Genomic DNA, 15000 nt, shown 5'->3' on the forward strand with positions numbered 1-15000 from the left:
TTTATTATTTATAATTGTCGATCCGATTCACTACCTACTAATTCTATATTGTGAATTTTTAGTTTAATGATCATGTCCTTACTGTTGGACCAACACCCCACTTGGATGCATTGGTACGATGACTGTCTCCGTAGGAAGGCCATGCATGACAGTCAACCCATGTATTTCTTTTCATTAGGGTAGTTTATACAGTAAGTGTCTATTTATTGACTATAGGGTACCAATTAGTTACTTCGTATGGTTACCTTTAAGGTAATTGAATGATATTGTTGCTTTTAGTGAGCAACTAAATGACATTGAGAGATTTGACCGGATGTTAGTTTGAAGATGTTTATATATTCCATGCAACAATCTTTCGCTTATTCCGAGTTGCTGCGGTTATACACAGTTACTGACTTGCCCCTTGACATCCTCTCGGATGTGCACTTCCTTTGAGGATTATCCGTGATGACCTGTATTGCCTTATATAATTAGCATTTTTGAGTAAGTTTGAAATCTAGGTGAGAGTGCCGTTTATGTATGTATATGTTTGTTAATCTAGTGATTTATCATAGGTTACTTATTGTTGTTATTGCAATTTAGGTTAGATTGTTTCGAAGAGCCTTCCTTGATGTGAATATATCTCTTCCTTTGTTTCGACTGTGGGTGAATTCTGATGCTTAGCTAAGGATATTTTATATCATATTCTATTTATATCATTAATTTAGAATAGAATAGAATATAATATAATACAATTTTCAAAGATTTTTAATGATATTCTTGACAATTTTACGCTTCTCTATATTTGAAAATCCTATTCTTTGATTGTCTTGGTTCTCGCTAGATGGCGCGCGCCGCCTGATTTCTTTCTCTACTTTATGTCGTTGGATATTGTTTTCGTCTCTCATTCATTAGAATTGACGTACACGCATTGGAGGTTATGTCTTCGTTCTGTTTAAACGTTTTGTTTATTTTATTTTGTTATTGTTGTGTTTTTAGGTTTTCTTATGGATTAGACCGATCTTATGTGATTTGTCGACCTGTGACTTGTTTGTTTTACCCCCTCGCACCACTTGGAGGTTATGTCGGACACCATCTGTGTCACTAGATTGTACTTTTGTATGAATATTTCGTATTATTTCAGGGTGAATTTGACGCCGTAGATATGTTTTGATATTGTTTAACCACTTTTATTTCATTTTATTTTGTTGCTAGTCACCTTCCAATTAAGATACCAGCGGTGTATTTACATTTTTTGTATTTTTTAGGTTATCCGTGTCCAGTTCCCCTGACAGAACTGGTAGAGCCGACCGTGATCAATCTGGAAATCACATGTCCGAAGCTATCCACATCAACCTGCGGTTCCTCTGCACTTGATGACCGAACGCCAACAGGCCAGGATTCTACCTTTGCTTAAGTACTTTCGGATATGTTGAATACTACATTTGTTTATATTAGACTTATCTGCTCGAAGTTTATTAGTTAGATGACTTATATGTTTGATTTGCAAGGTATGAGGTCTATTGAGATAGCGACCCCGTAGGACGGTGCAGTAACTTCGTGATTGTGTTTCATATTGTTCAATCATTCCTAATGCCAATCATCCTCCCATCGGAATATCAATAGTCTAGTTATGATTTTTAATGTTTTAGGTTAGGGAGTCTTGGCAGAGTTGACGGAACTGGCCGTGTCCGAGTGGTGGAATGGACAAAGCACCCTGGGACCATTGCTACTATGAGTTTGCCAATTTTCCACACTACAAGATGAGCATTATTTGTCTTTCTCTATGATTAGGACTATCGCTGAAACAGTAGTCCTAGCAAGTCCTACTCCCCAAGCGGAGAGAAGTTAGGGGGGCAGTAGGAATCTCGTTAATCCATGCACGCGCCTTCCTGATATGTTCGGGCATAGGCTGCGGTTGTCAAGGCGGTGGTAGTTAGTCCCGCCGTTTACCCGCGCTCGGCATCTCGATCCTTCTCTGAACGGATGCGAACGCGATCTGCTGAGCTGGTCTTTCCTGCGTAAGTATATGGACATTTTGAAATGTAGACTATCTGTCTATGGCTCTGGTGCTTGTTAAAACTCCGAGCTGGTCTTTCCTGCGTAAGTATCGGGGACGGTTCACGTACGGGTCTCCGAGCGCCTGTTCGGTTCCGTCGCGGCAGTATTGCGTAAAATTTTAGATAAGGACAGTGGGAATCTCGTTAATCCATGCACGCGCCTTCCTGATATGTTCGGGCATAGGCTGCGGTTGTCAAGGTGGTGGTAGTTAGTCCCGCCGTTTACCCGCGCTCGGCATCTCGATCCTTCTCTGAACGGATCCGAACGCGATCTGCTGAGCTGGTCTTTCCTGCGTAAGTATATGGACATTTTGAAATGTAGACTATCTGTCTATGGCTCTGGTGCTTGTTAAAGCTCCGAGCTGGTCTTTCCTGCGTAAGTATCGGGGACGGTTCACGTACGGGTCTCCGAGCGCCTGTTCGGTTCCGTCGCGGCAGTATTGCGTAAAATTTTAGATAAGGACAGTGGGAATCTCGTTAATCCATGCACGCGCCTTCCTGATATGTTCGGGCATAGGCTGCGGTTGTCAAGGTGGTGGTAGTTAGTCCCGCCGTTTACCCGCGCTCGGCATCTCGATCCTTCTCTGAACGGATCCGAACGCGATCTTAGTTAGGGACATTTTGAAATGTAGACCATGAGTCTATGGCTCAGGTGCTTGTTAAAGGTCTGAGCTGGTCTTTCCTGCGTAAGTATATGGACATTTTGAAATGTAGACTATCTGTCTATGGCTCTGGTGCTTGTTAAAGCTCCGAGCTGGTCTTTCCTGCGTAAGTATCGGGGACGGTTCACGTACGGGTCTCCGAGCGCCTGTTCGGTTCCGTCGCGGCCGTATTACGTAAAATTTTAGATAAGGACAGTGGGAATCTCGTTAATCCATGCACGCGCCTTCCTGATATGTTCGGGCATAGGCTGCGGTTGTCAAGGTGGTGGTAGTTAGTCCCGCCGTTTACCCGCGCTCGGCATCTCGATCCTTCTCTGAACGGATCCGAACGCGATCTTAGTTAGGGACATTTTGAAATGTAGACCATGAGTCTATGGCTCTGGTGCTTGTTAAAGGTCTGAGCTGGTCTTTCCTGCGTAAGTATATGGACATTTTGAAATGTAGACTATCTGTCTATGGCTCTGGTGCTTGTTAAAGCTCCGAGCTGGTCTTTCCTGCGTAAGTATCGGGAACGGTTCACGTACGGGTCTCCGAGCGCCTGTTCGGTTCCGTCGCGGCAGTATTGCGTAAAATTTTAGATAAGGACAGTGGGAATCTCGTTAATCCATGCACGCGCCTTCCTGATATGTTCGGGCATAGGCTGCGGTTGTCAAGGTGGTGGTAGTTAGTCCCGCCGTTTACCCGCGCTCGGCATCTCGATCCTTCTCTGAACGGATCCGAACGCGATCTTAGTTAGGGACATTTTGAATTGTAGACCATGAGTCTATGGCTCTGGTGCTTGTTAAAGGTCTGAGCTGGTCTTTCCTGCGTAAGTATATGGACATTTTGAAATGTAGACTATCTGTCTATGGCTCTGGTGCTTGTTAAAGCTCCGAGCTGGTCTTTCCTGCGTAAGTATCGGGGACGGTTCACGTACGGGTCTCCGAGCGCCTGTTCGGTTCCGTCGCGGCCGTATTGCGTAAAATTTTAGATAAGGACAGTGGGAATCTCGTTAATCCATGCACGCGCCTTCCTGATATGTTCGGGCATAGGCTGCGGTTGTCAAGGTGGTGGTAGTTAGTCCCGCCGTTTACCCGCGCTCGGCATCTCGATCCTTCTCTGAACGGATCCGAACGCGATCTTAGTTAGGGACATTTTGAAATGTAGACCATGAGTCTATGGCTCTGGTGCTTGTTAAAGGTCTGAGCTGGTCTTTCCTGCGTAAGTATATGGACATTTTGAAATGTAGACTATCTGTCTATGGCTCTGGTGCTTGTTAAAGCTCCGAGCTGGTCTTTCCTGCGTAAGTATCGGGGACGGTTCACGTACGGGTCTCCGAGCGCCTGTTCGGTTCCGTCGCGGCAGTATTGCGTAAAATTTTAGATAAGGACAGTGGGAATCTCGTTAATCCATGCACGCGCCTTCCTGATATGTTCGGGCATAGGCTGCGGTTGTCAAGGTGGTGGTAGTTAGTCCCGCCGTTTACCCGCGCTCGGCATCTCGATCCTTCTCTGAACGGATCCGAACGCGATCTTAGTTAGGGACATTTTGAAATGTAGACCATGAGTCTATGGCTCTGGTGCTTGTTAAAGGTCTGAGCTGGTCTTTCCTGCGTAAGTATATGGACATTTTGAAATGTAGACTATCTGTCTATGGCTCTGGTGCTTGTTAAAGCTCCGAGCTGGTCTTTCCTGCGTAAGTATCGGGGACGGTTCACGTACGGGTCTCCGAGCGCCTGTTCGGTTCCGTCGCGGCCGTATTACGTAAAATTTTAGATAAGGACAGTGGGAATCTCGTTAATCCATGCACGCGCCTTCCTGATATGTTCGGGCATAGGCTGCGGTTGTCAAGGTGGTGGTAGTTAGTCCCGCCGTTTACCCGCGCTCGGCATCTCGATCCTTCTCTGAACGGATCCGAACGCGATCTTAGTTAGGGACATTTTGAAATGTAGACCATGAGTCTATGGCTCTGGTGCTTGTTAAAGGTCTGAGCTGGTCTTTCCTGCGTAAGTATATGGACATTTTGAAATGTAGACTATCTGTCTATGGCTCTGGTGCTTGTTAAAGCTCCGAGCTGGTCTTTCCTGCGTAAGTATCGGGAACGGTTCACGTACGGGTCTCCGAGCGCCTGTTCGGTTCCGTCGTGGCAGTATTGCGTAAAATTTTAGATAAGGACAGTGGGAATCTCGTTAATCCATGCACGCGCCTTCCTGATATGTTCGGGCATAGGCTGCGGTTGTCAAGGTGGTGGTAGTTAGTCCCGCCGTTTACCCGCGCTCGGCATCTCGATCCTTCTCTGAACGGATCCGAACGCGATCTTAGTTAGGGACATTTTGAATTGTAGACCATGAGTCTATGGCTCTGGTGCTTGTTAAAGGTCTGAGCTGGTCTTTCCTACGTAAGTATATGGACATTTTGAAATGTAGACTATCTGTCTATGGCTCTGGTGCTTGTTAAAGCTCCGAGCTGGTCTTTCCTGCGTAAGTATCGGGGACGGTTCACGTACGGGTCTCCGAGCGCCTGTTCGGTTCCGTCGCGGCCGTATTGCGTAAAATTTTAGATAAGGACAGTGGGAATCTCGTTAATCCATGCACGCGCCTTCCTGATATGTTCGGGCATAGGCTGCGGTTGTCAAGGTGGTGGTAGTTAGTCCCGCCGTTTACCCGCGCTCGGCATCTCGATCCTTCTCTGAACGGATCCGAACGCGATCTTAGTTAGGGACATTTTGAAATGTAGACCATGAGTCTATGGCTCTGGTGCTTGTTAAAGGTCTGAGCTGGTCTTTCCTGCGTAAGTATATGGACATTTTGAAATGTAGACTATCTGTCTATGGCTCTGGTGCTTGTTAAAGCTCCGAGCTGGTCTTTCCTGCGTAAGTATCGGGAACGGTTCACGTACGGGTCTCCGAGCGCCTGTTCGGTTCCGTCGCGGCAGTATTGCGTAAAATTTTAGATAAGGACAGTGGGAATCTCGTTAATCCATGCACGCGCCTTCCTGATATGTTCGGGCATAGGCTGCGGTTGTCAAGGTGGTGGTAGTTAGTCCCGCCGTTTACCCGCGCTCGGCATCTCGATCCTTCTCTGAACGGATCCGAACGCGATCTTAGTTAGGGACATTTTGAATTGTAGACCATGAGTCTATGGCTCTGGTGCTTGTTAAAGGTCTGAGCTGGTCTTTCCTACGTAAGTATATGGACATTTTGAAATGTAGACTATCTGTCTATGGCTCTGGTGCTTGTTAAAGCTCCGAGCTGGTCTTTCCTGCGTAAGTATCGGGGACGGTTCACGTACGGGTCTCCGAGCGCCTGTTCGGTTCCGTCGCGGCCGTATTGCGTAAAATTTTAGATAAGGACAGTGGGAATCTCGTTAATCCATGCACGCGCCTTCCTGATATGTTCGGGCATAGGCTGCGGTTGTCAAGGTGGTGGTAGTTAGTCCCGCCGTTTACCCGCGCTCGGCATCTCGATCCTTCTCTGAACGGATCCGAACGCGATCTTAGTTAGGGACATTTTGAAATGTAGACCATGAGTCTATGGCTCTGGTGCTTGTTAAAGGTCTGAGCTGGTCTTTCCTGCGTAAGTATATGGACATTTTGAAATGTAGACTATCTGTCTATGGCTCTGGTGCTTGTTAAAGCTCCGAGCTGGTCTTTCCTGCGTAAGTATCGGGGACGGTTCACGTACGGGTCTCCGAGCGCCTGTTCGGTTCCGTCGCGGCCGTATTACGTAAAATTTTAGATAAGGACAGTGGGAATCTCGTTAATCCATGCACGCGCCTTCCTGATATGTTCGGGCATAGGCTGCGGTTGTCAAGGTGGTGGTAGTTAGTCCCGCCGTTTACCCGCGCTCGGCATCTCGATCCTTCTCTGAACGGATCCGAACGCGATCTTAGTTAGGGACATTTTGAAATGTAGACCATGAGTCTATGGCTCTGGTGCTTGTTAAAGGTCTGAGCTGGTCTTTCCTGCGTAAGTATATGGACATTTTGAAATGTAGACTATCTGTCTATGGCTCTGGTGCTTGTTAAAGCTCCGAGCTGGTCTTTCCTGCGTAAGTATCGGGGACGGTTCACGTACGGGTCTCCGAGCGCCTGTTCGGTTCCGTCGCGGCCGTATTGCGTAAAATTTTAGATAAGGACAGTGGGAATCTCGTTAATCCATGCACGCGCCTTCCTGATATGTTCGGGCATAGGCTGCGGTTGTCAAGGTGGTGGTAGTTAGTCCCGCCGTTTACCCGCGCTCGGCATCTCGATTCTTCTCTGAACGGATCCGAACGCGATCTGCTGAGCTGGTCTTTCCTGCGTAAGTATATGGACATTTTGAAATGTAGACTATCTGTCTATGGCTCTGGTGCTTGTTAAAGCTCCGAGCTGGTCTTTCCTGCGTAAGTATCGGGGACGGTTCACGTACGGGTCTCCGAGCGCCTGTTCGGTTCCGTCGCGGCCGTATTGCGTAAAATTTTAGATAAGGACAGTGGGAATCTCGTTAATCCATGCACGCGCCTTCCTGATATGTTCGGGCATAGGCTGCGGTTGTCAAGGTGGTGGTAGTTAGTCCCGCCGTTTACCCGCGCTCGGCATCTCGATCCTTCTCTGAACGGATCCGAACGCGATCTTAGTTAGGGACATTTTGAATTGTAGACCATGAGTCTATGGCTCTGGTGCTTGTTAAAGGTCTGAGCTGGTCTTTCCTACGTAAGTATATGGACATTTTGAAATGTAGACTATCTGTCTATGGCTCTGGTGCTTGTTAAAGCTCCGAGCTGGTCTTTCCTGCGTAAGTATCGGGGACGGTTCACGTACGGGTCTCCGAGCGCCTGTTCGGTTCCGTCGCGGCCGTATTGCGTAAAATTTTAGATAAGGACAGTGGGAATCTCGTTAATCCATGCACGCGCCTTCCTGATATGTTCGGGCATAGGCTGCGGTTGTCAAGGTGGTGGTAGTTAGTCCCGCCGTTTACCCGCGCTCGGCATCTCGATCCTTCTCTGAACGGATCCGAACGCGATCTGCTGAGCTGGTCTTTCCTGCGTAAGTATATGGACATTTTGAAATGTAGACTATCTGTCTATGGCTCTGGTGCTTGTTAAAGCTCCGAGCTGGTCTTTCCTGCGTAAGTATCGGGGACGGTTCACGTACGGGTCTCCGAGCGCCTGTTCGGTTCCGTCGCGGCCGTATTGCGTAAAATTTTAGATAAGGACAGTGGGAATCTCGTTAATCCATGCACGCGCCTTCCTGATATGTTCGGGCATAGGCTGCGGTTGTCAAGGTGGTGGTAGTTAGTCCCGCCGTTTACCCGCGCTCGGCATCTCGATCCTTCTCTGAACGGATCCGAACGCGATCTTAGTTAGGGACATTTTGAAATGTAGACCATGAGTCTATGGCTCTGGTGCTTGTTAAAGGTCTGAGCTGGTCTTTCCTGCGTAAGTATATGGACATTTTGAAATGTAGACTATCTGTCTATGGCTCTGGTGCTTGTTAAAGCTCCGAGCTGGTCTTTCCTGCGTAAGTATCGGGGACGGTTCACGTACGGGTCTCCGAGCGCCTGTTCGGTTCCGTCGCGGCCGTATTGCGTAAAATTTTAGATAAGGACAGTGGGAATCTCGTTAATCCATGCACGCGCCTTCCTGATATGTTCGGGCATAGGCTGCGGTTGTCAAGTTGGTGGTAGTTAGTCCCGCCGTTTACCCGCGCTCGGCATCTCGATCCTTCTCTGAACGGATCCGAACGCGATCTGCTGAGCTGGTCTTTCCTGCGTAAGTATATGGACATTTTGAAATGTAGACTATCTGTCTATGGCTCTGGTGCTTGTTAAAGCTCCGAGCTGGTCTTTCCTGCGTAAGTATCGGGGACGGTTCACGTACGGGTCTCCGAGCGCCTGTTCGGTTCCGTCGCGGCCGTATTACGTAAAATTTTAGATAAGGACAGTGGGAATCTCGTTAATCCATGCACGCGCCTTCCTGATATGTTCGGGCATAGGCTGCGGTTGTCAAGGTGGTGGTAGTTAGTCCCGCCGTTTACCCGCGCTCGGCATCTCGATCCTTCTCTGAACGGATCCGAACGCGATCTTAGTTAGGGACATTTTGAATTGTAGACCATGAGTCTATGGCTCTGGTGCTTGTTAAAGGTCTGAGCTGGTCTTTCCTACGTAAGTATATGGACATTTTGAAATGTAGACTATCTGTCTATGGCTCTGGTGCTTGTTAAAGCTCCGAGCTGGTCTTTCCTGCGTAAGTATCGGGGACGGTTCACGTACGGGTCTCCGAGCGCCTGTTCGGTTCCGTCGCGGCCGTATTGCGTAAAATTTTAGATAAGGACAGTGGGAATCTCGTTAATCCATGCACGCGCCTTCCTGATATGTTCGGGCATAGGCTGCGGTTGTCAAGGTGGTGGTAGTTAGTCCCGCCGTTTACCCGCGCTCGGCATCTCGATCCTTCTCTGAACGGATCCGAACGCGATCTTAGTTAGGGACATTTTGAATTGTAGACCATGAGTCTATGGCTCTGGTGCTTGTTAAAGGTCTGAGCTGGTCTTTCCTACGTAAGTATATGGACATTTTGAAATGTAGACTATCTGTCTATGGCTCTGGTGCTTGTTAAAGCTCCGAGCTGGTCTTTCCTGCGTAAGTATCGGGGACGGTTCACGTACGGGTCTCCGAGCGCCTGTTCGGTTCCGTCGCGGCCGTATTGCGTAAAATTTTAGATAAGGACAGTGGGAATCTCGTTAATCCATGCACGCGCCTTCCTGATATGTTCGGGCATAGGCTGCGGTTGTCAAGGTGGTGGTAGTTAGTCCCGCCGTTTACCCGCGCTCGGCATCTCGATCCTTCTCTGAACGGATCCGAACGCGATCTTAGTTAGGGACATTTTGAAATGTAGACCATGAGTCTATGGCTCTGGTGCTTGTTAAAGGTCTGAGCTGGTCTTTCCTGCGTAAGTATATGGACATTTTGAAATGTAGACTATCTGTCTATGGCTCTGGTGCTTGTTAAAGCTCCGAGCTGGTCTTTCCTGCGTAAGTATCGGGAACGGTTCACGTACGGGTCTCCGAGCGCCTGTTCGGTTCCGTCGCGGCAGTATTGCGTAAAATTTTAGATAAGGACAGTGGGAATCTCGTTAATCCATGCACGCGCCTTCCTGATATGTTCGGGCATAGGCTGCGGTTGTCAAGGTGGTGGTAGTTAGTCCCGCCGTTTACCCGCGCTCGGCATCTCGATCCTTCTCTGAACGGATCCGAACGCGATCTTAGTTAGGGACATTTTGAATTGTAGACCATGAGTCTATGGCTCTGGTGCTTGTTAAAGGTCTGAGCTGGTCTTTCCTACGTAAGTATATGGACATTTTGAAATGTAGACTATCTGTCTATGGCTCTGGTGCTTGTTAAAGCTCCGAGCTGGTCTTTCCTGCGTAAGTATCGGGGACGGTTCACGTACGGGTCTCCGAGCGCCTGTTCGGTTCCGTCGCGGCCGTATTGCGTAAAATTTTAGATAAGGACAGTGGGAATCTCGTTAATCCATGCACGCGCCTTCCTGATATGTTCGGGCATAGGCTGCGGTTGTCAAGGTGGTGGTAGTTAGTCCCGCCGTTTACCCGCGCTCGGCATCTCGATCCTTCTCTGAACGGATCCGAACGCGATCTTAGTTAGGGACATTTTGAAATGTAGACCATGAGTCTATGGCTCAGGTGCTTGTTAAAGGTCTGAGCTGGTCTTTCCTGCGTAAGTATATGGACATTTTGAAATGTAGACTATCTGTCTATGGCTCTGGTGCTTGTTAAAGCTCCGAGCTGGTCTTTCCTGCGTAAGTATCGGGGACGGTTCACGTACGGGTCTCCGAGCGCCTGTTCGGTTCCGTCGCGGCCGTATTACGTAAAATTTTAGATAAGGACAGTGGGAATCTCGTTAATCCATGCACGCGCCTTCCTGATATGTTCGGGCATAGGCTGCGGTTGTCAAGGTGGTGGTAGTTAGTCCCGCCGTTTACCCGCGCTCGGCATCTCGATCCTTCTCTGAACGGATCCGAACGCGATCTTAGTTAGGGACATTTTGAAATGTAGACCATGAGTCTATGGCTCTGGTGCTTGTTAAAGGTCTGAGCTGGTCTTTCCTGCGTAAGTATATGGACATTTTGAAATGTAGACTATCTGTCTATGGCTCTGGTGCTTGTTAAAGCTCCGAGCTGGTCTTTCCTGCGTAAGTATCGGGGACGGTTCACGTACGGGTCTCCGAGCGCCTGTTCGGTTCCGTCGCGGCCGTATTGCGTAAAATTTTAGATAAGGACAGTGGGAATCTCGTTAATCCATGCACGCGCCTTCCTGATATGTTCGGGCATAGGCTGCGGTTGTCAAGGTGGTGGTAGTTAGTCCCGCCGTTTACCCGCGCTCGGCATCTCGATCCTTCTCTGAACGGATCCGAACGCGATCTGCTGAGCTGGTCTTTCCTGCGTAAGTATATGGACATTTTGAAATGTAGACTATCTGTCTATGGCTCTGGTGCTTGTTAAAGCTCCGAGCTGGTCTTTCCTGCGTAAGTATCGGGGACGGTTCACGTACGGGTCTCCGAGCGCCTGTTCGGTTCCGTCGCGGCCGTATTGCGTAAAATTTTAGATAAGGACAGTGGGAATCTCGTTAATCCATGCACGCGCCTTCCTGATATGTTCGGGCATAGGCTGCGGTTGTCAAGGTGGTGGTAGTTAGTCCCGCCGTTTACCCGCGCTCGGCATCTCGATCCTTCTCTGAACGGATCCGAACGCGATCTGCTGAGCTGGTCTTTCCTGCGTAAGTATATGGACATTTTGAAATGTAGACTATCTGTCTATGGCTCTGGTGCTTGTTAAAGCTCCGAGCTGGTCTTTCCTGCGTAAGTATCGGGGACGGTTCACGTACGGGTCTCCGAGCGCCTGTTCGGTTCCGTCGCGGCCGTATTGCGTAAAATTTTAGATAAGGACAGTGGGAATCTCGTTAATCCATGCACGCGCCTTCCTGATATGTTCGGGCATAGGCTGCGGTTGTCAAGGTGGTGGTAGTTAGTCCCGCCGTTTACCCGCGCTCGGCATCTCGATCCTTCTCTGAACGGATCCGAACGCGATCTTAGTTAGGGACATTTTGAAATGTAGACCATGAGTCTATGGCTCTGGTGCTTGTTAAAGGTCTGAGCTGGTCTTTCCTGCGTAAGTATATGGACATTTTGAAATGTAGACTATCTGTCTATGGCTCTGGTGCTTGTTAAAGCTCCGAGCTGGTCTTTCCTGCGTAAGTATCGGGGACGGTTCACGTACGGGTCTCCGAGCGCCTGTTCGGTTCCGTCGCGGCCGTATTGCGTAAAATTTTAGATAAGGACAGTGGGAATCTCGTTAATCCATGCACGCGCCTTCCTGATATGTTCGGGCATAGGCTGCGGTTGTCAAGTTGGTGGTAGTTAGTCCCGCCGTTTACCCGCGCTCGGCATCTCGATCCTTCTCTGAACGGATCCGAACGCGATCTGCTGAGCTGGTCTTTCCTGCGTAAGTATATGGACATTTTGAAATGTAGACTATCTGTCTATGGCTCTGGTGCTTGTTAAAGCTCCGAGCTGGTCTTTCCTGCGTAAGTATCGGGTACGGTTCACGTACGGGTCTCCGAGCGCCTGTTCGGTTCCGTCGCGGCAGTATTGCGTAAAATTTTAGATAAGGACAGTGGGAATCTCGTTAATCCATGCACGCGCCTTCCTGATATGTTCGGGCATAGGCTGCGGTTGTCAAGGCGGTGGTAGTTAGTCCCGCCGTTTACCCGCGCTCGGCATCTCGATCCTTCTCTGAACGGATCCGAACGCGATCTGCTGAGCTGGTCTTTCCTGCGTAAGTATATGGACATTTTGAAATGTAGACTATCTGTCTATGGCTCTGGTGCTTGTTAAAGCTCCGAGCTGGTCTTTCCTGCGTAAGTATCGGGGACGGTTCACGTACGGGTCTCCGAGCGCCTGTTCGGTTCCGTCGCGGCAGTATTGCGTAAAATTTTAGATAAGGACAGTGGGAATCTCGTTAATCCATGCACGCGCCTTCCTGATTTGTTCGGGCATAGGCTGCGGTTGTCAAGGCGGTGGTAGTTAGTCCCGCCGTTTACCCGCGAACGATATCTCGATAAGTTAAAATTCAAAATGGTCCAAAGGTTAGGCTACTTTCGTAACTAATCGTATTACAATGCATGACCTTTTTTGATTAATGTGGTTTCTATTTAAAGCAGGTTTTACAGTTTTACCTAATTGTCAGTTTTCTGAATGTCTAAACTATTTTCGTCCAATTTTTTTGATTAATTCATTCCAATCGAAGGTTGTACGTATTATCGGTTGCGACGATACAGAATTCCATGTATCTGTGATTGATGAGCATGTCTTCATGTTCGTTGATCCTTCATTTCATTAGAACCAAATATAGTTGCCATGTGATATCGATTTGGCTCTGAATTCTCGTCATGTCGAATTGGTATTATATGGTCCCTCATAAGTAGGTGCACTTGAAGGTTCGTCAAATTATGCGGGCGTCCTCCCGCTATATTCAGGTATACATCGGAGGTTTTAATGCAGTTGTAACTGGCCTCACCGTTTAACCGCATATGATATACTGAAACGCGGATTTTATTCGCCATCGGACCGAACGGGCTCTAGAAGTACAATGCGGGTAATGATCGAATTCAGATGAATGGAATTAGTCTCCAATTCAATTTCCGCACGGGGCGATGTTTTTTAATTGTTTTTTGATAGTTCATCGCATTAGGTCTGAAAACTGTATATTTAATAGTCTCATAAGGTATAACTTATAAACGTATCTTGTGGTTCGTCTTCGAACTGAACGTACATTTAAGACAATGTTCCGAATTAAAATAGTGAATTTAATTCTGGAAATCGTAAGAAAATGTTTCCAAACATGATAATAGAATACAAAAAGAGTATAGGCTAGGTGCTTATCGGTTAAGATGAATGATATCCTTAAGTTTACACAACGTTCTGTAAAACGAATTTAGCAAAATAAAAGAGATTTACATCCCTTGTATTTGTCTTTATATACATACGCATATTATATGCAATATACTTATGTACGGAAAATGTTCCCAAGAACGAATTTAGACAAATAAAAAGGCGAATAGAAAAGATTGACATCCTCTCTATTCGCCTTTGTTATTTATACAGGCATACATAAATGCATCGTCGATGTATATCAATGCGATATATTTATGTACGGAAAATGTTCCCAAGAACGAATTTAGACAAATAAAAAGGCGAATAGAAAATATTGACATCCTCTCTATTCGCCTTTGTTATTTATACAGGCATACATAAATGCATCGTCGATGTATATCAATGCGATATATTTTTGTACGGAAAATGTTCCCAAGAACGAATTTAGACAAATAAAAAGGCGAATAGAAAAGATTGACATCCTCTCTATTCGCCTTTGTTATTTATACAAGCATACATAAATGTATCATCGATGTATATCAATGCGATATATTTATGTACGGAAAATGTTCCCAAGAACGAATTTAGACAAATAAAAAGGCGAATAGAAAGGATTGACATCCTCTCTATTCGCCTTTGTTATTTATACAAGCATACATAAATGTATCATCGATGTATATCAATGCGATATATTTATGTACGGAAAATGTTCCCAAGAACGAATTTAGACAAATAAAATAAAGGATTGACATCCTCTCTATTCGCCTTTGTTATTTATACAAGCATACATAAATGTATCATCGATGTATATCAATGCGATATATTTATGTACGGAAAATGTTCCCAAGAACGAATTTAGACAAATAAAAAGGCGAATAGAAAGGATTGACATCCTCTCTATTCGCCTTTGTTATTTATACATGCATACATAAATGCGTCGTCGATGTATATCAATGCGATATATTTATGTACGGAAAATGTTCCCAAGAACGAATTTAGACAAATAAAAAGGCGAATAGAAAGGATTGACATCCTCTCTATTCGCCTTTGTTATTTATACAAGCATACATAAATGTATCATCGATGTATATCAATGCGATATATTTATGTACGGAAAATGTTCCCAAGAACGAATTTAGACAAATAAAAAGGCGAATAGAAAGGATTGACATCCTCTCTATTCGCCTTTGTTATTTATACATGCATACATAAATGCGTCGTCGATGTATATCAATGCGATATATTTATGTACGGAAAATGTTCCCAAGAACGAATTTAGACAAATAAAAAGGCGAATAGAAAAGATTGACATCCTCTCTATTCGCCTTTGTTATTTATACAGGCATACATAAATGCATCGTCGATGTATATCAATGCGATATATTTATGTACGGAAAAT

Source organism: Rhynchophorus ferrugineus, unplaced genomic scaffold (assembly GCF_030347505.1).
Source record: "Rhynchophorus ferrugineus isolate W39M unplaced genomic scaffold, kcgeb_rfMv2 rfM631, whole genome shotgun sequence".
In the NCBI taxonomy this organism is placed as follows: Eukaryota; Metazoa; Arthropoda; class Insecta; order Coleoptera; family Curculionidae; genus Rhynchophorus; species Rhynchophorus ferrugineus.